The following is a 19,137-nucleotide window of genomic DNA, read 5'->3' as shown; positions in this document are numbered from 1 at the left end:
ACTGCAGTTTAGATTTCAGTTTGAACACACCCCACCCAAATCTAACTCTCTCTGCTCATGTTATATCTGCCCCACCTGCAGTGCACATGGTTTTGCCCAACTGCAAACAAAATTCCTGCTGCTACGATCAGGTCTGAATTACCCCCAAGGTTTAAATCTCTCCCCAAAAGAGGAGAAGTAGTAGTAAATGGTCTCAGGAGGTTAGTTATTATTATTTATTATTATTATTATTATTATTATTAACATTTCTTTATATAGCGCAGCATATTTCATTGCGCTTTACAATTATAGTAAGATAAAAATATATGTCATAAATGGTGGGGGCATACACATTGCAAAGGGTATTACGGGAACCATCTATACTGATATCCAAAACAACATATCAGTCCAGATGATCTACAATCCGATGATGGATGTCAAATGAAAGCCCCCTGTGAATAAAAATAGCTGTGCCTCTTGCCTTTGAATTACATTATAAGGGGAGAAGGCAACTAACTACACAGTGGCTTAACATACTGAGGGGTATATTTACTAAAATTTGCATTTCAGCCGAGATCAATCTCGGATGACATCGGCAGTGTGTGAATTCAACTTTTTGAGAAAATACACGGTAATCTATTAAACTACCGTGTTTATTCAATTCGAATTCACCGATGTTGGTGTAATTCATATTGCCGGCAGTGTTTTACGGGAGAGAATCGTAAAACACTGCCGGACTTAACACAATGAAGCCCAGACGGATCTGTGAGATCCATGCAGGGCTTCATTGTGTACAGTATTGAAACAGTTAAAATTAAAAAGAAAATTGCGTGGGGTCCCCCCTCCTTAGCATAACCAGCCTGGTTTCAAAAATAAGGGGGACAAAAGACATAGGGGTCCCCTGTATTTTTTAAACCAGCACCGGGCTTCACTAGACAGGGAGGCGATGCCGCAGCTGGAGGACACTTTTATATAGGTCCCTGCAGCAAAAGCATCACTCCCCCAACTAGTCACTCCTGGACAGAGATCCCTGTGGGAATGGGGACCCTTAAATCTAGGGGACCCCCCTCCAGGCACCCAAGGGCCAGGGGTGAAGCCTGAGGCTATCCCCCCCATCCCCGGGCAGTGGTTGGGTGGCTGATAGCCAAAATTGTGTAAAAAAAAAAAAAGAATATTGAATATTATCTTGAAACTACAAGTCCCAGAAAGCCTCAGCCACTTGCTGGTAAGTGGATAGCCACAAGTACCAGCATGCAGGGAAATAACAGGCCCGCTGGTACCTGTAGTTCCACAACAAAAGAAATGTAAAAAAAAACCCGCACCACACAACCATGAAAGTTTATTTCACATACATGCACACTTACACAGTCACACATACTTACCTAGTGTCCTACGGAGCCCATCGGTCCCCTTGTCAAGTAGAATCCTTTGGTGTCGAAAAAAAAATACTCACCTATTATCCAGTGAAGATCGTTCCTCTTCTTTCCATGTAGGCAGCCACAGGGTTAAAAATATAATAAAACGAAAAACCCGATCCACGCCACTAAAGGGGTTTCATGTTTACACATGGAACCCCTTTCCCCGAATGCCGGGACGCCCTGTGACTGCTGTCAATAGAGGACCTGGCAGCCAATCAGGGAGTGCCACATCATAGCGCTCTCCTAATTGGCTGTGCGGTCCTGGCCTGTCAATCAGGAAGAGTGCACTGGCGTGGGTGACCTCAATTAACCTCACGCTTAGCCGCAGACCGCCCTACCGCAGGATTGATTTGAGTGACGTGGGGGACCCAATCTGTGGGCTCTTTCAATTTCTAGAGATGATAATTCCTCTTGAACACCAAGCAAGTCAGGTCAGATAACAGAAATTGAAAGAAATTAATGCTGCCCATACACCTAAAGTTTTATTGTCATATCCGGACGGTTGGAATGAAAACCTGGTAATGGATGAGCGGAAATGACAGTTGGCCATTTGCTCCAAAATGCCGTAAAACTGACAAAAACGGACGTGGATTTAACCAATTTGTCTGTTTGACCATTTTAATCCATTTTCCAGTATTTGGGAGTAAATGGTCAATTGTCATTTGCTCTTATCCATTACCAGGTTTTCATTCCAACCAGCCAGATCTGAAAATAAATCTGTAGGGGTATGGCCAACTTTAGGCCCTTGATGGATTCCTTTAATCCAATAATGCATAAGTTATTGTGCAGAGATCTATTTTTGAGATTGTTCGTCTTGGTTAGCATATATTGATGAGGATAAGTGAGGAAGGCAACTTGCTGTTTAAAGGTCCTCAATTTTTTGAGAATTGGAACCCTTTTCTATTCTCGTTCACTGAGCCTTGATGCCACAGCTGTCATAAATATATCAGTCTGAGTTTGTGTTACGACTCTGCCAGCTGTTATGTTCTAGCTTGCAGTACCTCTGGGCTGCCAAGGGTGCTGCTGTTGTGTTCTAGCTTGCAGTACTTCTGGGCTGCCGGTGGTGCTGTTATCTGAGAGTAGTCCCAGCTGGAGCATGATGAGCTCCTGATTATCTTTTCCAGTTGCGTGTGTGTGCGTTGTAGTGATTGGCCTTGGGTACTTATAGTTTAGTTTTGTTCCTAGTTAATTTGTTCCAGTTCCTGTTAAGTTTTGTTTCTCAGCCAGTTTTCAAGTTTCTGTTTGGAGTTCCTGTTTTCTTGCCTTGTCATAGCCAGAAGCCTGCAAACCCTGCCTGCATTCTTAGTAACCATACTTCAGAGACTGTGCTCTCATCATTCATGCATTCAGGTGAAGTTAACCTGTTTACCCCTGTTCATGTATTTTCCGGGGTTCACTACGGCTGGCCGGCGGTCGGGCTCCCGGCGACCAGCATCCCGGCGCCGGGAGCCCGACCGCCGGCTTACCGACAGCTTGGCGAGCGAAAATGAGCCCCTTGCGGGCTCGCTGCGCTCGCCACGCTACGGGCACGGTGGCGCGCTACGCGCGCCACACTATTTTATTCTCCCTCTATGGGGGTCGTGGACCCCCACGAGGGAAAATAATTGTCGGTATTCCGGCTGTCGGGCTCCCGGCGCCGGTATACTGAGCGCCGGGAGCCCGACCGCCGGCAAACAGAAGACCACCCATTTTCCGTCTGCAATTCTGTCAAAATACAGTCTATTTCAATCATCCTGGCATCTGCCACCTGTTCAGCTTCAGCAGTAATCAGTGTAACATTGTAACAGTTTGTAGTAAAGTCTCCACTCTTTCTTTAATGGCCTTGACAATCTCTGCATATGTCAGAGGGGGTAGAGCAGTGATTTTCAACCTTTTTCAACTCGCGGCACACCGAACAATATTTTTAAATTGCTGAGGCACACCACCAGTCCTCCACGGGGAAAAACACACATAGTGGCCCCCACGGTAATAAAAGAAACACACGGGCACTCACAGTAATAAAATAAATACATTTGCCACCACCGAAAACCCCCACACACATTTGGCCCTCACAGTAATAAAAACAGCCCCCTCAGAATAAAAAAACAAACATTTGTCCCCTCACAAATAAAAACAAACATGTGCCCCCTCAGAATAAAAAAAACAAACATTTGCCCCCTCAGCAATAAAAACAAACATGTGCCCCCTCAGAATAAAAAAACAAACATTTGCCCCCTCAGCAATAAAAACAAACATTTGCCTCCTCAAGAACAAAAAACACACACACTAGCCCCCATAGTATTAAAACACACATTTGCTCCCAAAATAAAAATGAATAAAATACATTGGTCGTTACCTGCTGGTAGAAGAGAAAGGAGCTCAGGTCCCTCATCGGCTGGAGTGAAACTCACAGTGCAGATCTGTGAGCGGTAGACAGGCATGCAGGCAGACTAGCTGCCCGGCTGGTTAGCTGGCGAGTGGGGCTGTTATGCGGGCTGGATGGCAGACAATCGTACGGGCTGGCTGGTGGGCGGGCATGCTGCCAGCCATGCTATGTAGCGCATGTGACCTGTGATGCCATGCCGCCGCGTCACTATAGGTCACGGCTCAGGCACTATCAGAAGAGCCCAGCGCTGCCCGCGTGTCCGCTGTCAAGGTCCACAGTTAGTGAAGGGGGCTCTGACTCTGCGGCACACTTGTCAACCAGCCGCGGCACACTAGTGTGCCGCGGCACATGGGTTGAAAAACGCTGGGGTAGAGGTACCTTTGTAAGGAATATCAGAGGATGAAAAAGAGGAGGTATGCAAGAGGCAAGAGGCTCCTGATATAAAAGGATCATCTCTCATATGTTGAGGTTTTGAGGCTGAGGAAATAAGGAATTTGTCCATAACAGACTTAGGCCTCAGAGGATAATAAAGCATACTTGCTTACCTGACCCTCTCCATGGGGGAGAAAATACTCTGTTCCTGGACTTTCCTGGTAATGTATGATTGCCATCACCTGTGGTGAGCTAGTTAATTGATAAGAAAGGTGTTTCACCACAGGTGATGGCAATCATATATTACCAGGAAAGTTCAGGAACAGAGCATTTTCTCCCTCATGGAGAGGGTCAGGTAGGCAAGTATGTAATAAAGTAATATGTTGGATTTCTCACAATACTAGAGGTTGAGGAAAGACTGGATCACAGCTGCAGAATATTAGAATTAACAGCTAGCTGTAGCAGGCAGGTAAAACTGTATAACCTATTGTTAGAGATCAGTATACATCACTCTATGAATAAATACCTACAATATATAAACTAGGCAGAGAATTTGCTGAAACAATATTGGTGAGCATGAATCAATACAGTGGGGCTTCAAAATCAGTAAAGTGATCTGACCAGCAGCATCACCAATGGGAAGCCAGTACAATGAGTAAAATAAAGGATATTTACTGCAGGCCTCTTACATATGGGGTATATGGGAGGTGTGTGTGTGTGTGGGGGGGGGGGGGCGGACACAGGAGGTGACCGTCACAATGCAACAAATGGTTGCTAAAGAATATGTATTTTACTAGCGAGACAAGTACATCATCCTCATCTCCTTCATTATATCTTTTACCCAGTAGCCAGCCAGCCACTTTCTTATCACAGGAAGGGCAGCAGAGCTCAACAGGGGGGCAATCCACAAGTGCAGAGGTCCAATATTAGATCAGGTGCCCCTAAGAAGACAGAGCCCGATACCTGGTAATCAATGTAGGCCGGTATGGTGAGAGGTAACAGAGGTGGAGGACCATCTGTGGTCAGCAACGGGTCTGGGGTTGAGATGCAGCTGGCAAGTTGGTAGGCATGGTTGGCCCTGCAACTGCGCAGCCAGGCACCAGGTCCAATCGTGTCTCTCCTCCATCCAGTGGAGAGGTCAGGAGCAGTGGCGGAACTACCGCCAGTGCAGGGTCCCAAAGCAGAGCGGCATGTAATGAGTCAGCCGCCCGCCGAGGAGAGGAGCGCAGCGGCCACGGGGGAGAGGGAGGTGGAGGAGGGAGCCGAAGCAGCACTGTGTAATTGGGGGAGGCGCTGCTGCTGTCCCTTTCCTTCACCATAGGCTGTTCTCCGACGCTGTGAATGCTGGGAAGCGCATCCCAGCATTCACAGCTGCGGAGGGCAGCCTATGGTGAAGGACAGGGACAGCAGCGCCTCCACCAAATACACTGCGCTGCTGCGGCTCTCTCCTCCTCCTTCTCCCTTGCCCGGGATCTCTGCTTGAAGAAGTTGCCCGAGGAGCCTGACTGCCAGCGGAGAGAGTAAGTATAATTCTTTCTTTCTTAATGTGTAAAAAGGGGACGCTGTCTGGCGTAATGTGTAAAAAGGGGGACACTGTCTGCCTTAATGTGTATAAAACGGGGAATGGCTGCCTTAATGTGTAAAAAGGGGGACGCTGTCTGCCGTAATGTGTAAAAAGGGCACGCTGTCTGCCGTAATGTGTAAAAAAGGGGATGCTGTCTGCCGTTATGTGTAAAAAGGGGAATCTGTCTGCCTTAATGTGTAAAAAGGGGGACGCTGTCTGCCGTAATGTGTAAAAAGGGGACGCTGTCTTCCGTTATTTGTAAAAATGGGATGCTGTCTGCTGTAATGTGTAAAAAGGGGATGCTGTCTGCCGTAATGTGTAAAAAGGGGAATCTGTCCACCGTAAGGTGTAAAAGGGGCTCTACCTAGTGTAGTGGTGCTACTGTGCGGCGTAATTTGAATAATGGAGACTACTGTGCACCATTATATGAATTGGTATTATTTTGTGGCCACACCCCTTCCCCACGAAGCCACACCCCTATATTTTTTGCACGTGCCTACGGCGCGCACTGCCCCTGTTTTACATGGAGGCGTGGGGCTCCGATGCCATTTCTTGCACACAGTGCTAAAATGTCTAGTCATGGCACTGTTGCTAGGTATCCATTTCTCTGGCCCTGAGCTAATTTGAATAATGGAGACTACTGTGCACCATTATATGAATTGGTATTATTTTGTGGCCACACCCCTTCCCCACGAAGCCACAACCCAATATTTTTTGCACGTGCCTACGGCGCGCACTGCCCCTGTTTTACATGGAGGCGTGGGGCTCCGATGCCATTTCTAGCACACAGTGCTAAAATGTCTAGTCATGGCACTGTTGCTAGGTATCCATTTCTCTGGCCCTGAGCAGGTCCCCATCACCAGATCTTCTCCATGGGTGAGGGGGTGGACTTGGATGGGATGACGGGCCCAAAGCATTTTCTCGCACCTGGGCCCACTGCTCGCCAGTTCCGCCACTGGTCAGGAGCTACCATTAGGGGTGAGCTGCACCCATGAGATGCCAAAAGCAGTCCCTGGAAAAGCTTGGCGGCTGGGCAGGTCAGTCAGAATGAGGCCGTGGCTTCACTCTAGTTGGAACAGCCAACAGCCTCAGTGAGACAACCGATCACCTCCAGACAGGTCCCTATGGATGTAGAACAGTGAGGGTTAGGTATAAAGTAGAGGGAGATGGGGAAGTCTCCAGATTTTCTTGCTTTTAATAGCGATGTTGCAGGAGCTAGCAAACAGCGTGTCTTCTCTCTTTGCCATCCAGGCTGTGCCCCACCCCCAGGGCATCCCAACGTTAAGAGTCTAGTAACTCAAGACAAAATAGTGAAAATTATGTCCAAAGAGAGTGTGGTTCAAAAGAAATTGGTGGCAAATGTAAGATTGGATAGTGGAAACTCATAAGCAAAAGTTGTTACTTAGGACAGTATACAGTAATAGATAAAAATGTGATTATCTCCATGGCATAAAATGTCAGCTTTTGGTGCACTGTTAAATGATATTGAAGATAACATGTTTACTGTCGCACAATGGGGGTCATTCCGAGTTGATCGCTCACTGCCGTTTTTCGCAGCATTGCGATCAGGCTAAAAATTGGCTGTTCTGCGCATGCGTATGGGCCACAGGGCGCATGCGCCAAGTAATGTCACACAAAACTAAGCAATTTTACACAGGGGCGAGCAACGCTTTTCAGTCGCTCTGCTGATCGGTGTGTGATTGATAGGAAGTGGGTGTTTCTTGGTGGTAACTGACCGTTTTCCGGGAGTGTGCTAAAAAACGCAGGCGTGTCAGGCTAAAACACAGGAGTGGCTGGGGAAACGGGGGAGTGGCTGGCCGAACGCAGGGCGTGTTTGTGACGTCAAAGCAGGAACTAAACGGACTGAGTTGATCGCAATCTAGGAGTAGGTCTGGGGCTACTCAGAAACTGCAGGAAAAGATTTTCGAGCAATTCCGCTAATCTTTCGTTCGCAATTCTGCTAAGCTAAGATACACTCCCAGAGGGCGGCGGCCTAGCGTGTGCAATGCTGCTAAAAGCAGCTAGCGAGTGATCAACTCGGAATGAGGGCCAATAGCACAGAAGTCACTTTGCAGGTTCAGTGTATTGGATGGTGCATGGCTGGTCCTGGAAGAACTTGATATTTGCCTCTTTGATAGGATTCATGATCACAATCTTCTCGTGACCTTAATCTCATGGGTAGCTGCATCAGTTTTAGTCCTGATCATATGACAGCATCAACCAATGACAAATCACCTCTTTGACTGGTGCTCTGTTTAAACTCACTGTTTCTGCTCAACATCCTGATGTCTAGCTCCTGAGATTCTTGACTTTCTGACTCTGGAGGTCATTCCAACCTGATGGTACGCTGCCGTTTTTTGCAGTGCAGCGATCAGGTCACTACTGCGCATGTGTATGCACCACAATGCGCAGGCGCGTCGTACGGGTACACAGCGGATTGTTGCTGGGCAATGGATTTAACAGAGAATCCATTCGCACAGCCGATCGCAAGAAGATTGACAGGAAGAAGGCGTTTATGGGTCTTAACTGACTGTTTTCAGGGAGTGGTTGGAAAAAAGCAGGCATGTCCAAGCGTTTGCAGGGCGGGTGTCTGACGTCAATTTCGGGACTGGAGAGGCTGAAGTGATCACAGCAGCTGAGTATGTTCAGACCTACTCAGAAACTGCATCTGTTTTTGGAGTGCTCGGCTGCACAGGCGTTCGCACACTTGCAAAGCTAAAATACACTCCCCCGTGGGCGGCGACTATGCGTTTGCACGGCTGCAAAAAGTAGCTAGCGAGCGATTAACTCGGAAAGACCCCCTATGTTCTTGTTTCTGTGTAGCAGTTGTTAGCAGTTTACCTCTTCATATTTGTGACTGTTCAGCACCTCTGGAACACAGTGGAGGGGTGCCATCTTAATATATATGCAAGGAATATGGGGGCAGATGTATTAACCTGGAAAAGGCATAAGGAAGTGATAAACCACTGATATGTGCAAGGTGATAAAGGCACCAGCCAATCAGCTCCAATATGTAAATTAACAGTTAGGATCTGATTGGCTGCTGCCTTTATCACCTTGCACATATCACTGGTTTATCACTTCCTTATGCCATCACCAGTTTAATACATCTGCCCCTTGGATCTCAGTGGCTTGAGGCCAGGCAAGAAAGCAAGTGCAAGATATTACAGCAACATAGTATTTAAAGGTTATAATTTTCATGTAAAGCTAATATTTAGAAACCTGAAGTTTGACCAGTTATCAAAGTGGAGACTAGGTTACTCTGCACACTCTAATATATGAATATACATTGGTTATAAAGACCAATAAATAGAAAAGGCTACCCCAATTATTGTCACTGTGTTATATAATTTTGACGGGGGGTGCTACCTAGAGATGAGCGCCTGAAATTTTTCGGGTTTTGTGTTTTGGTTTTGGGTTCGGTTCCGCGGCCGTGTTTTGGGTTCGACCGCGTTTTGGCAAAACCTCACCGAATTTTTTTTGTCGGATTCGGGTGTGTTTTGGATTCGGGTGTTTTTTTCAAAAAACCCTAAAAAACAGCTTAAATCATAGAATTTGGGGGTAATTTTGATCCCAAAGTATTATTAACCTCAAAAAACATAATTTACACTCATTTTCAGCCTATTCTGAACACATCACACCTCACAATATTATTTTTAGTCCTAAAATTTGCACCGAGGTCGCTGTGTGAGTAAGATAAGCGACCCTAGTGGCCGACACAAACACCGGGCCCATCTAGGAGTGGCACTGCAGTGTCACGCAGGATGTCCCTTCCAAAAAACCCTCCCCAAACAGCACATGACGCAAAGAAAAAAAGAGGCGCAATGAGGTAGCTGACTGTGTGAGAAAGATAAGCGACCCTAGTGGCCGACACAAACACCGGGCCCATCTAGGAGTGGCACTGCAGTGTCACGCAGGATGTCCCTTCCAAAAAACCCTCCCCAATCAGCACATGATGCAAAGAAAAAGAAAAGAAAAAAGAGGTGCAAGATGGAATTATCCTTGGGCCCTCCCACCCACCCTTATGTTGTATAAACAAAACAGGACATGCACACTTTAACCAACCCATCATTTCAGTGACAGGGTCTGCCACACGACTGTGACTGATATGACGGGTTGGTTTGGACCCCCCCCAAAAAAGAAGCAATTAATCTCTCCTTGCACAAACTGGCTCTACAGAGGCAAGATGTCCACCTCATCATCATCCTCCGATATATCACCGTGTACATCCCCCTCCTCACAGATTATCAATTCGTCCCCACTGGAATCCACCATCTCAGCTCCCTGTGTACTTTGTGGAGGCAATTGCTGCTGGTCAATGTCTCCGCGGAGGAATTGATTATAATTCATTTTAATGAACATCATCTTCTCCACATTTTCTGGATGTAACCTCGTACGCCGATTGCTGACAAGGTGAGCGGCGGCACTAAACACTCTTTCGGAGTACACACTTGTGGGAGGGCAACTTAGGTAGAATAAAGCCAGTTTGTGCAAGGGCCTCCAAATTGCCTCTTTTTCCTGCCAGTATAAGTACGGACTGTGTGACGTGCCTACTTGGATGCGGTCACTCATATAATCCTCCACCATTCTATCAATGTTGAGAGAATCATATGCAGTGACAGTAGACGACATGTCCGTAATCGTTGTCAGGTCCTTCAGTCCGGACCAGATGTCAGCATCAGCAGTCGCTCCAGACTGCCCTGCATCACCGCCAGCGGGTGGGCTCGGAATTCTGAGCCTTTTCCTCGCACCCCCAGTTGCGGGAGAATGTGAAGGAGGAGATGTTGACAGGTCGCGTTCCGCTTGACTTGACAATTTTGTCACCAGCAGGTCTTTCAACCCCAGCAGACCTGTGTCTGCCGGAAAGAGAGATCCAAGGTAGGCTTTAAATCTAGGATCGAGCACGGTGGCCAAAATGTAGTGCTCTGATTTCAACAGATTGACCACCCATGAATCCTTGTTAAGCGAATTAAGGGCTGCATCCACAAGTCCCACATGCCTAGCGGAATCGCTCCGTGTTAGCTCCTTCTTCAATGCCTCCAGCTTCTTCTGCAAAAGCCTGATGAGGGGAATGACCTGACTCAGGCTGGCAGTGTCTGAACTGACTTCACGTGTGGCAAGTTCAAAGGGCATCAGAACCTTGCACAACGTTGAAATCATTCTCCACTGCACTTGAGACAGGTGCATTCCATCTCCTATATCGTGCTCAATTGTATAGGCTTGAATGGCCTTTTGCTGCTCCTCCAACCTCTGAAGCATATAGAGGGTTGAATTCCACCTCGTTACCACTTCTTGCTTCAGATGATGGCAGGGCAGGTTCAGTAGTTTTTGGTGGTGCTCCAGTCTTCTGTACGTGGTGCCTGTACGCCGAAAGTGTCCCGCAATTTTTCTGGCCACCGACAGCATCTCTTGCACGCCCCTGTCGTTTTTTAAAAAATTCTGCACCACCAAATTCAAGGTATGTGCAAAACATGGGACGTGCTGGAATTTGCCCATATTTAATGCACACACAATATTGCTGGCGTTGTCCGATGCCACAAATCCACAGGAGAGTCCAATTGGGGTAAGCCATTCCGCGATGATCTTCCTCAGTTGCCGTAAGAGGTTTTCAGCTGTGTGCGTATTCTGGAAAGCGGTGATACAAAGCGTAGCCTGCCTAGGAAAGAGTTGGCGTTTGCGAGATGCTGCTACTGGTGCCGCCGCTGCTGTTCTTGCGGCGGGAGTCCATACATCTACCCAGTGGGCTGTCACAGTCATATAGTCCTGACCCTGCCCTGCTCCACTTGTCCACATGTCCGTGGTTAAGTGGACATTGGGTACAACTGCATTTTTTAGGACACTGGTGAGTCTTTTTCTGACGTCCGTGTACATTCTCGGTATCGCCTGCCTAGAGAAGTGGAACCTAGATGGTATTTGGTAACGGGGGCACACTGCCTCAATAAATTGTCTAGTTCCCTGTGAACTAACGGCGGATACCGGACGCACGTCTAACACCAACATAGTTGTCAAGGACTCAGTTATCCGCTTTGCAGTAGGATGACTGCTGTGATATTTCATCTTCCTCGCAAAGGACTGTTGAACAGTCAATTGCTTACTGGAAGTAGTACAAGTGGGCTTACGACTTCCCCTCTGGGATGACCATCGACTCCCAGCGGCAACAACAGCAGCGCCAGCAGCAGTAGGCGTTACACGCAAGGATGCATCAGAGGAATCACAGGCAGGAGAGGACTCGTCAGACTTGCCAGTGACATGGCCTGCAGGACTATTGGCATTCCTGGGGAAGGAGGAAATTGACACTGAGGGAGTTGGTGGGGTGGTTTGCGTGAGCTTGGTTACAAGAGGAAGGGATTTACTGGTCAGTGGACTGCTTCCGCTGTCACCCAAAGTTTTTGAACTTGTCACTGACTTATTATGAATGCGCTGCAGGTGACGTATAAGGGAGGATGTTCCGAGGTGGTTAACGTCCTTACCCCTACTTATTACAGCTTGACAAAGGGAACACACGGCTTGACACCTGTTGTCCGCATTTCTGGTGAAATACCTCCACACCGAAGAGCTGATTTTTTTGGTATTTTCACCTGGCATGTCAACGGCCATATTCCTCCCACGGACAACAGGTGTCTCCCCGGGTGCCTGACTTAAACAAACCACCTCACCATCAGAATCCTCCTGGTCAATTTCCTCCCCAGCGCCAGCAACACCCATATCCTCCTCATCCTGGTGTACTTCAACACTGACATCTTCAATCTGACTATCAGGAACTGGACTGCGGGTGCTCCTTCCAGCACTTGCAGGGGGCATGCAAATAGTGGAAGGCGCATGCTCTTCACGTCCAGTGTTGGGAAGGTCAGGCATCGCAAACGACACAATTGGACTCTCCTTGTGGATTTGGGATTTCAAAGAACGCACAGTTCTTTGCGGTGCTTTTGCCAGCTTGAGTCTTTTCAGTTTTCTAGCGAGAGGCTGAGTGCTTCCATCCTCATGTGAAGCTGAACCACTAGCCATGAACATAGGCCAGGGCCTCAGCCGTTCCTTGCCACTCCGTGTGGTAAATGGCATATTGGCAAGTTTACGCTTCTCCTCCGACAATTTTATTTTAGGTTTTGGAGTCCTTTTTTTTCTGATATTTGGTGTTTTGGATTTGACATGCTCTGTACTATGACATTGGGCATCGGCCTTGGCAGACGACGTTGCTGGCATTTCATCGTCTCGGCCATGACTAGTGGCAGCAGCTTCAGCACGAGGTGGAAGTGGATCTTGATCTTTCCCTAATTTTGGAACCTCAACTTTTTTGTTCTCCATATTTTATAGGCAGAACTAAAAGGCACCTCAGGTAAACAATGGAGATGGATGGATTGGATACTAGTATACAATTATGGACGGACTGCCACGGTTAGGTGGTATAAAAAAACCACGGTTAGGTGGTATATATTATAATAATAATACAATTATGGATGGACGGACTGCCTGCCGACTGCCGACACAGAGGTAGCCACAGCCGTGAACTACCGCACTGTACACTGGTTGATAAAGAGATAGTAGTATACTCGTAACAACTAGTATGACACTATGACGACGGTATAAAGAATGAAAAAAAAACCACGGTTAGGTGGTATATATTATAATAATAATACAATTATGGATGGACGGACTGCCTGCCGAGTGCCGACACAGAGGTAGCCACAGCCGTGAACTACCGCACTGTACACTGGTTGATAAAGAGATAGTAGTATACTCGTAACAACTAGTATGACACTATGACGGTATAAAGAATGAAAAAAAAACCACGGTTAGGTGGTATATATTATAATAATAATACAATTATGGATGGACGGACTGCCTGCCGACTGCCGACACAGAGGTAGCCACAGCCGTGAACTACCGCACTGTACACTGGTTGATAAAGAGATAGTAGTATACTCGTAACAACTAGTATGACACTATGACGACGGTATAAAGAAAGAAAAAAAAATACCACAGTTAGGTGGTATATATTATAATAATAATACAATTATGGATGGACGGACTGCCTGCCGACTGCCGACACAGAGGTAGCCACAGCCGTGAACTACCGCACTGTACACTGGTTGATAAAGAGATAGTAGTATACTCGTAACAACTAGTATGACACTCTGACGGTATAAAGAATGAAAAAAAAACCACGGTTAGGTGGTATATATTATAATAATAATACAATTATGGATGGACGGACTGCCTGCCGACTGCCGACACAGAGGTAGCCACAGCCGTGAACTACCGCACTGTACACTGGTTGATAAAGAGATAGTAGTATACTCGTAACAACTAGTATGACACTATGACTACGGTATAAAGAAAGAAAAAAAAATACCACAGTTAGGTGGTATATATTATAATAATAATACAATTATGGATGGACGGACTGCCTGCCGACTGCCGACACAGAGGTAGCCACAGCCGTGAACTACCGCACTGTACACTGGTTGATAAAGAGATAGTAGTATACTCGTAACAACTAGTATGACACTATGACGACGGTATAAAGAATGAAAAAAAAACCACGGTTAGGTGGTATATATTATAATAATAATACAATTATGGATGGACGGACTGCCTGCCGACTGCCGACACAGAGGTAGCCACAGCCGTGAACTACCGCACTGTACACTGGTTGATAAAGAGATAGTAGTATACTCGTAACAACTAGTATGACACTATGACGACGGTATAAAGAAAGAAAAAAAAATACCACAGTTAGGTGGTATATATTATAATAATAATACAATTATGGATGGACGGACTGCCTGCCGACTGCCGACACAGAGGTAGCCACAGCCGTGAACTACCGCACTGTACACTGGTTGATAAAGAGATAGTAGTATACTCGTAACAACTAGTATGACACTATGACGACGGTATAAAGAAAGAAAAAAAAATACCACAGTTAGGTGGTATATATTATAATAATAATACAATTATGGATGGACGGACTGCCTGCCGACTGCCGACACAGAGGTAGCCACAGCCGTGAACTACCGCACTGTACACTGGTTGATAAAGAGATAGTAGTATACTCGTAACAACTAGTATGACACTATGACGACGGTATAAAGAATGAAAAAAAAACCACGGTTAGGTGGTATATATTATAATAATAATACAATTATGGATGGACGGACTGCCTGCCGACTGCCGACACAGAGGTAGCCACAGCCGTGAACTACCGCACTGTACACTGGTTGATAAAGAGATAGTAGTATACTCGTAACAACTAGTATGACACTATGACGACGGTATAAAGAATGAAAAAAAAACCACGGTTAGGTGGTATATATTATAATAATAATACAATTATGGATGGACGGACTGCCTGCCGACTGCCGACACAGAGGTAGCCACAGCCGTGAACTACCGCACTGTACACTGGTTGATAAAGAGATAGTAGTATACTCGTAACAACTAGTATGACACTATGACGGTATAAAGAATGAAAAAAAAACCACGGTTAGGTGGTATATATTATAATAATAATACAATTATGGATGGACGGACTGCCTGCCGACACAGAGGTAGCCACAGCCGTGAACTACCGCACTGTACACTGGTTGATAAAGAGATAGTAGTATACTCGTAACAACTAGTATGACACTATGACGACGGTATAAAGAAAGAAAAAAAAATACCACGGTTAGGTGGTATATATTGTAATACAATTATGGATGGACGGACTGCCTGCCGAGTTCCGACTGCCGACACAGAGGTAGCCACAGCCGTGAACTACCGCACTGTACTGTGTCTGCTGCTAATATAGACTGGTTGATAAAGAGATAGTATACAATACATACAACAATATACTACTATACTGGTGGTCAGGCACTGGTCACCACTAGTCACACTGGCAGTGGCACTCCTGCAGCAAAAGTGTGCACTGTTTAATTTTAAATTAATATAATATTATGTACTCCTGGGGGCTCCTGCTATAACAACCTGCAGTGCTCCCCAGTCTCCCCCACAATTATTATAAGCTTTGCCTTTTATACATTGATGTGCAGCACACTGGGCTGAGCTGAGTGCACACAGACTGAGTCACACTGTGTGACTGGCTGCTGCTGTGTATCGTTTTTTTTCAGGCAGAGAACGGATATAGCAGAGAACGGATATATTATATTAAAATAAATAAAAGTTAACTAACAACAACTGCACTGGTCACTGTGGTAAACTCTGTCTGACTCTGCACAATCTCTCTCTCTCTTCTAATCTAATTTCTAATGGAGAGGACGCCAGCCACGTCCTGTCCCTATCAATCTCAATGCACGTGTGAAAATGGCGGCGACGCGCGGCTCCTTATATAGAATCCGAGTCTCGCGAGAATCCGACAGCGTCATGATGACGTTCGGGCGCGCTCGGGTTAACCGAGCAAGGCGGGAGGATCCGAGTCTGCTCGGACCCGTAAAAAAAACATGAAGTTCGTGCGGGTTCGGTTTCAGAGAAACCGAACCCGCTCATCTCTAGCACTGCTACCTATGACAACAATTCATATTCTCAAGAACACAAGAAAAAAATGGGGTTGTATCTGTAAGGTACACACTGTAATTGTTAAAATATGACTTTTATTAGTTGCATTAAAATTCAGTCTAGCGGTTACTTCCACAGTAGTGAAATATATAGTTTAAAACTGATTTCACAAGTTAATTAGTAGTGCTCAAAGATAGAAAAGTTTAAGAAAGATTAAAGAAATCTCAGCTCTGTTTGTCTTTTCTTATAGAATATATAATCACTTAAGACAAATTTGTTTTCCTCTTTAATGTTGCTTGTGTACAAATGTCCTTCAATAAACTGAAATTAATGTTCTATCTTGACTTACTAAATTACTATAACATTATTTATTTAGTGTTATCAATGACTATATTCACAAGAGAAATATAAACAGGTATAATATAATGCACTTATCAATGGAGTCCCTTCTTGTCAGTTAAATCTTTCACATGATAAATAGCTATCTGGTAATGTACAGAATATCCAGAAACTAGACAAGAGTAAGCATATATTGTTTCTTTATTATACACTGTTTCTCATTTATTGAGGCTGTTTAGAAAAAAGTAACATTTACTGGCAAACTGCTACTTTTTCTGCAATGGGTTGAGCTGTGACTGAGTCAGTGAGGTAGGGGGTCAGTGAAAGAAACAGTGAGTCCCGTGAGAGGGTCATTGAGTGCACTGAGGTGGACAGTGAGTGCTGTTAGGGGTTAATGTATGCTGTAGGGTATAGTGAATGAGCAGTGGGAGGTCTGTGAGTGAGGCATGAAGGGGCAGTGAGTGCCATGATGGGCTTATTATTTTGTGGAAAGAACTGTCAGTGAGAGAGAGCGTTGGAGGGGGTAATGAGGGACAGTCATGGAGGGGCAATCAGGGATATATGTATGGAGTGCTGGTGGAAAAGCCGGGGCCACTTGATTGCAATTGCCCACAAGGCTAAAAGTTGCCAACCAGCTCCTGACCATCAGTTTGGCAGTGTTGGTGATGGTGTCCTAGTGTCACTGTATGGACCAATATTTCAGTGTATGAACTGACTTTGGCAATTAAAATTGGGTAAGTGATTTGCCCATCACACCGCTATATAGCCTGTACAAAGGCTTTAGCAGTGGCAATGAGCAGAGGCAGCTTGAGTCAAGCTGGGACTGCTAGGGAAACAAGAGATGCCGCTCCATGTCTTCTTACTCACAGGAGCGGCATCTGGAAACTAGAACTGAAGTCCCAGCTAGTGTTTGAGGTCTGAAAAGGTTCTGCATATAACAGTAAAACTTCAGCATTGTTAGTGGTTCAGTGCAAATATTGTTAAAAAAAGGAACTATAACCGCCCAGACTTTCTTATAGGTAATACTTTATAGTTAACTGAAGCTAACTAAGGGGCCCATTTATCAACAAGTTTTATCATGGAAGGTCAGTAAAGGAGGCAACATTAAGTGACCCATTTGTCAATAAACATTTGAGGCACATTTGCAGAAATGTATTATCACACTCATGTACAAAGGATATATCTCAGCAGATAACTTCGATACCTGCTGCCATGCCTCCATTCCCACAGCAGGGTTGTGCATAGGTTTCTATGGGGAATGCGATGCTGCCTGATTTACCATATGTTTAGCTAATAAGCCCAGGGAAAGTCATGTGTGTGAAAGATAAAATGTGTTTTACCTGTGCGTTTACTGGGGGTCATTCAGAGTTGATCATTAGCTGCCATTGTTCGCTGCATAGCGATCATTTTTAAAAAAAATGGCGAAACTACGCATGCATATGGGCCACAATGCGCACGCGTAGCGTATGGGTACAAAGAGCATTGTAAGGAGATTGACAGGAAGTGGGAGTTTATGGGTATCAACTGACCGTTTTCTTGGTGTGTTTGGAAAAACGCAGGCGTGTCCAGGCGTTTGCAGGGCGGGTGTCATTACCGTGTCACTCGTTGCAGCAATCACCACACAGGATAAGTAACTGCAGGACTAGTCTTGTTTTGAACAAAATGCTTTTGTACAGCTCGGCTGCACAGGCGTTCGCACTCTTGCAAAGCGAAAATACACTCCCCCGTGGACGGCGACTATGCATTTGCACAGCTGCTAAAAGTAGCCAGCTAGCGATCAACTTGGAATGAGGGCAACTGTTCACTGTCTCTCTCCCTGCAGTGTGGCAGCCTGACTAGTCAAATCAGAACACCTGTGAAGGCCTCTCTTTTACAGACAAGGAGGGAGTGTGGTTTGTCTGTCAATCTGGAAAGTGTAGGAGGAATCTAGGGCAGTGGTTCTCAAACTTTTTTGAATCACGGCGCCCTAGAGTATCAGAATATTTTTCACGGCACCCCTAAGATAAAAGTTTATTTAACATTTTTTTTTAAAGAAATATTCAATTATGTAAATTATGTTTAAACAGTACAGTGTGTCATCCTTAGGTTCATTTGTGTGGTGAGGGACAAGATTTGCTTCTTTTTGTCCACACATTTTATGATTGGCACCAAATAGCACTAGATTTGCCTATTACATTAACCATTAACAAATGGAATTGGTCCTGGACCACCAATTCAAGGCACCCCTGCAAGTGTACTGAGGCACCCTATGGTGCCTAGGCACACAGTATGAGAACCAATGATCTAGGGCAGTGGTTCTCAAACTCGGTCCTCAGGACCCCACACAGTGCATGTTTTGCAGGTAACCCAGCAGGTGCACAGGTGTATTAATTACTCACTGACACATTTCAAAAGGTCCACAGGTGGAGCAAATTATTTCACTTGTGATCTGTGAGGAGACCTGCAAAACATGCACTGTGTGGGGTCCTGAGGACCGAGTTTGAGAACCTGTGATCTAGGGTATATAAGACCTGTTTGTGCCATTTGTCTGTGATGACTGATGCTGTAACAGCTGGCTTGTGGCTAGAGAGAAGGTTTATGTAAGCTAGTGGCAGGGCCATGAATAC

General features: G+C 45.7%; 1 protein-coding gene across 1 annotated transcript in view; it reads right to left on the bottom strand.

The window, feature by feature from the left end:
- The window catches only part of GMNC (geminin coiled-coil domain containing), a 37,527-nt gene extending 19,194 nt beyond the window's left edge, over positions 1-18,333 (bottom strand). The window contains exon 1 of the mRNA XM_063916453.1: positions 18,061-18,333. The gene's annotated coding sequence lies outside the window, so the exon portion shown is untranslated. The remainder of the gene's footprint in view (positions 1-18,060) is intronic.
- Between the last annotated feature and the right edge of the window lie 804 nt (positions 18,334-19,137).

Source organism: Pseudophryne corroboree, chromosome 4 (genome assembly GCF_028390025.1).
Source record: "Pseudophryne corroboree isolate aPseCor3 chromosome 4, aPseCor3.hap2, whole genome shotgun sequence".
NCBI classification, from domain to species: Eukaryota; Metazoa; Chordata; class Amphibia; order Anura; family Myobatrachidae; genus Pseudophryne; species Pseudophryne corroboree.
The sequence above is the reverse complement of the archived record's forward strand: the minus strand, read 5'-3'. Positions and strand labels throughout refer to the sequence as shown.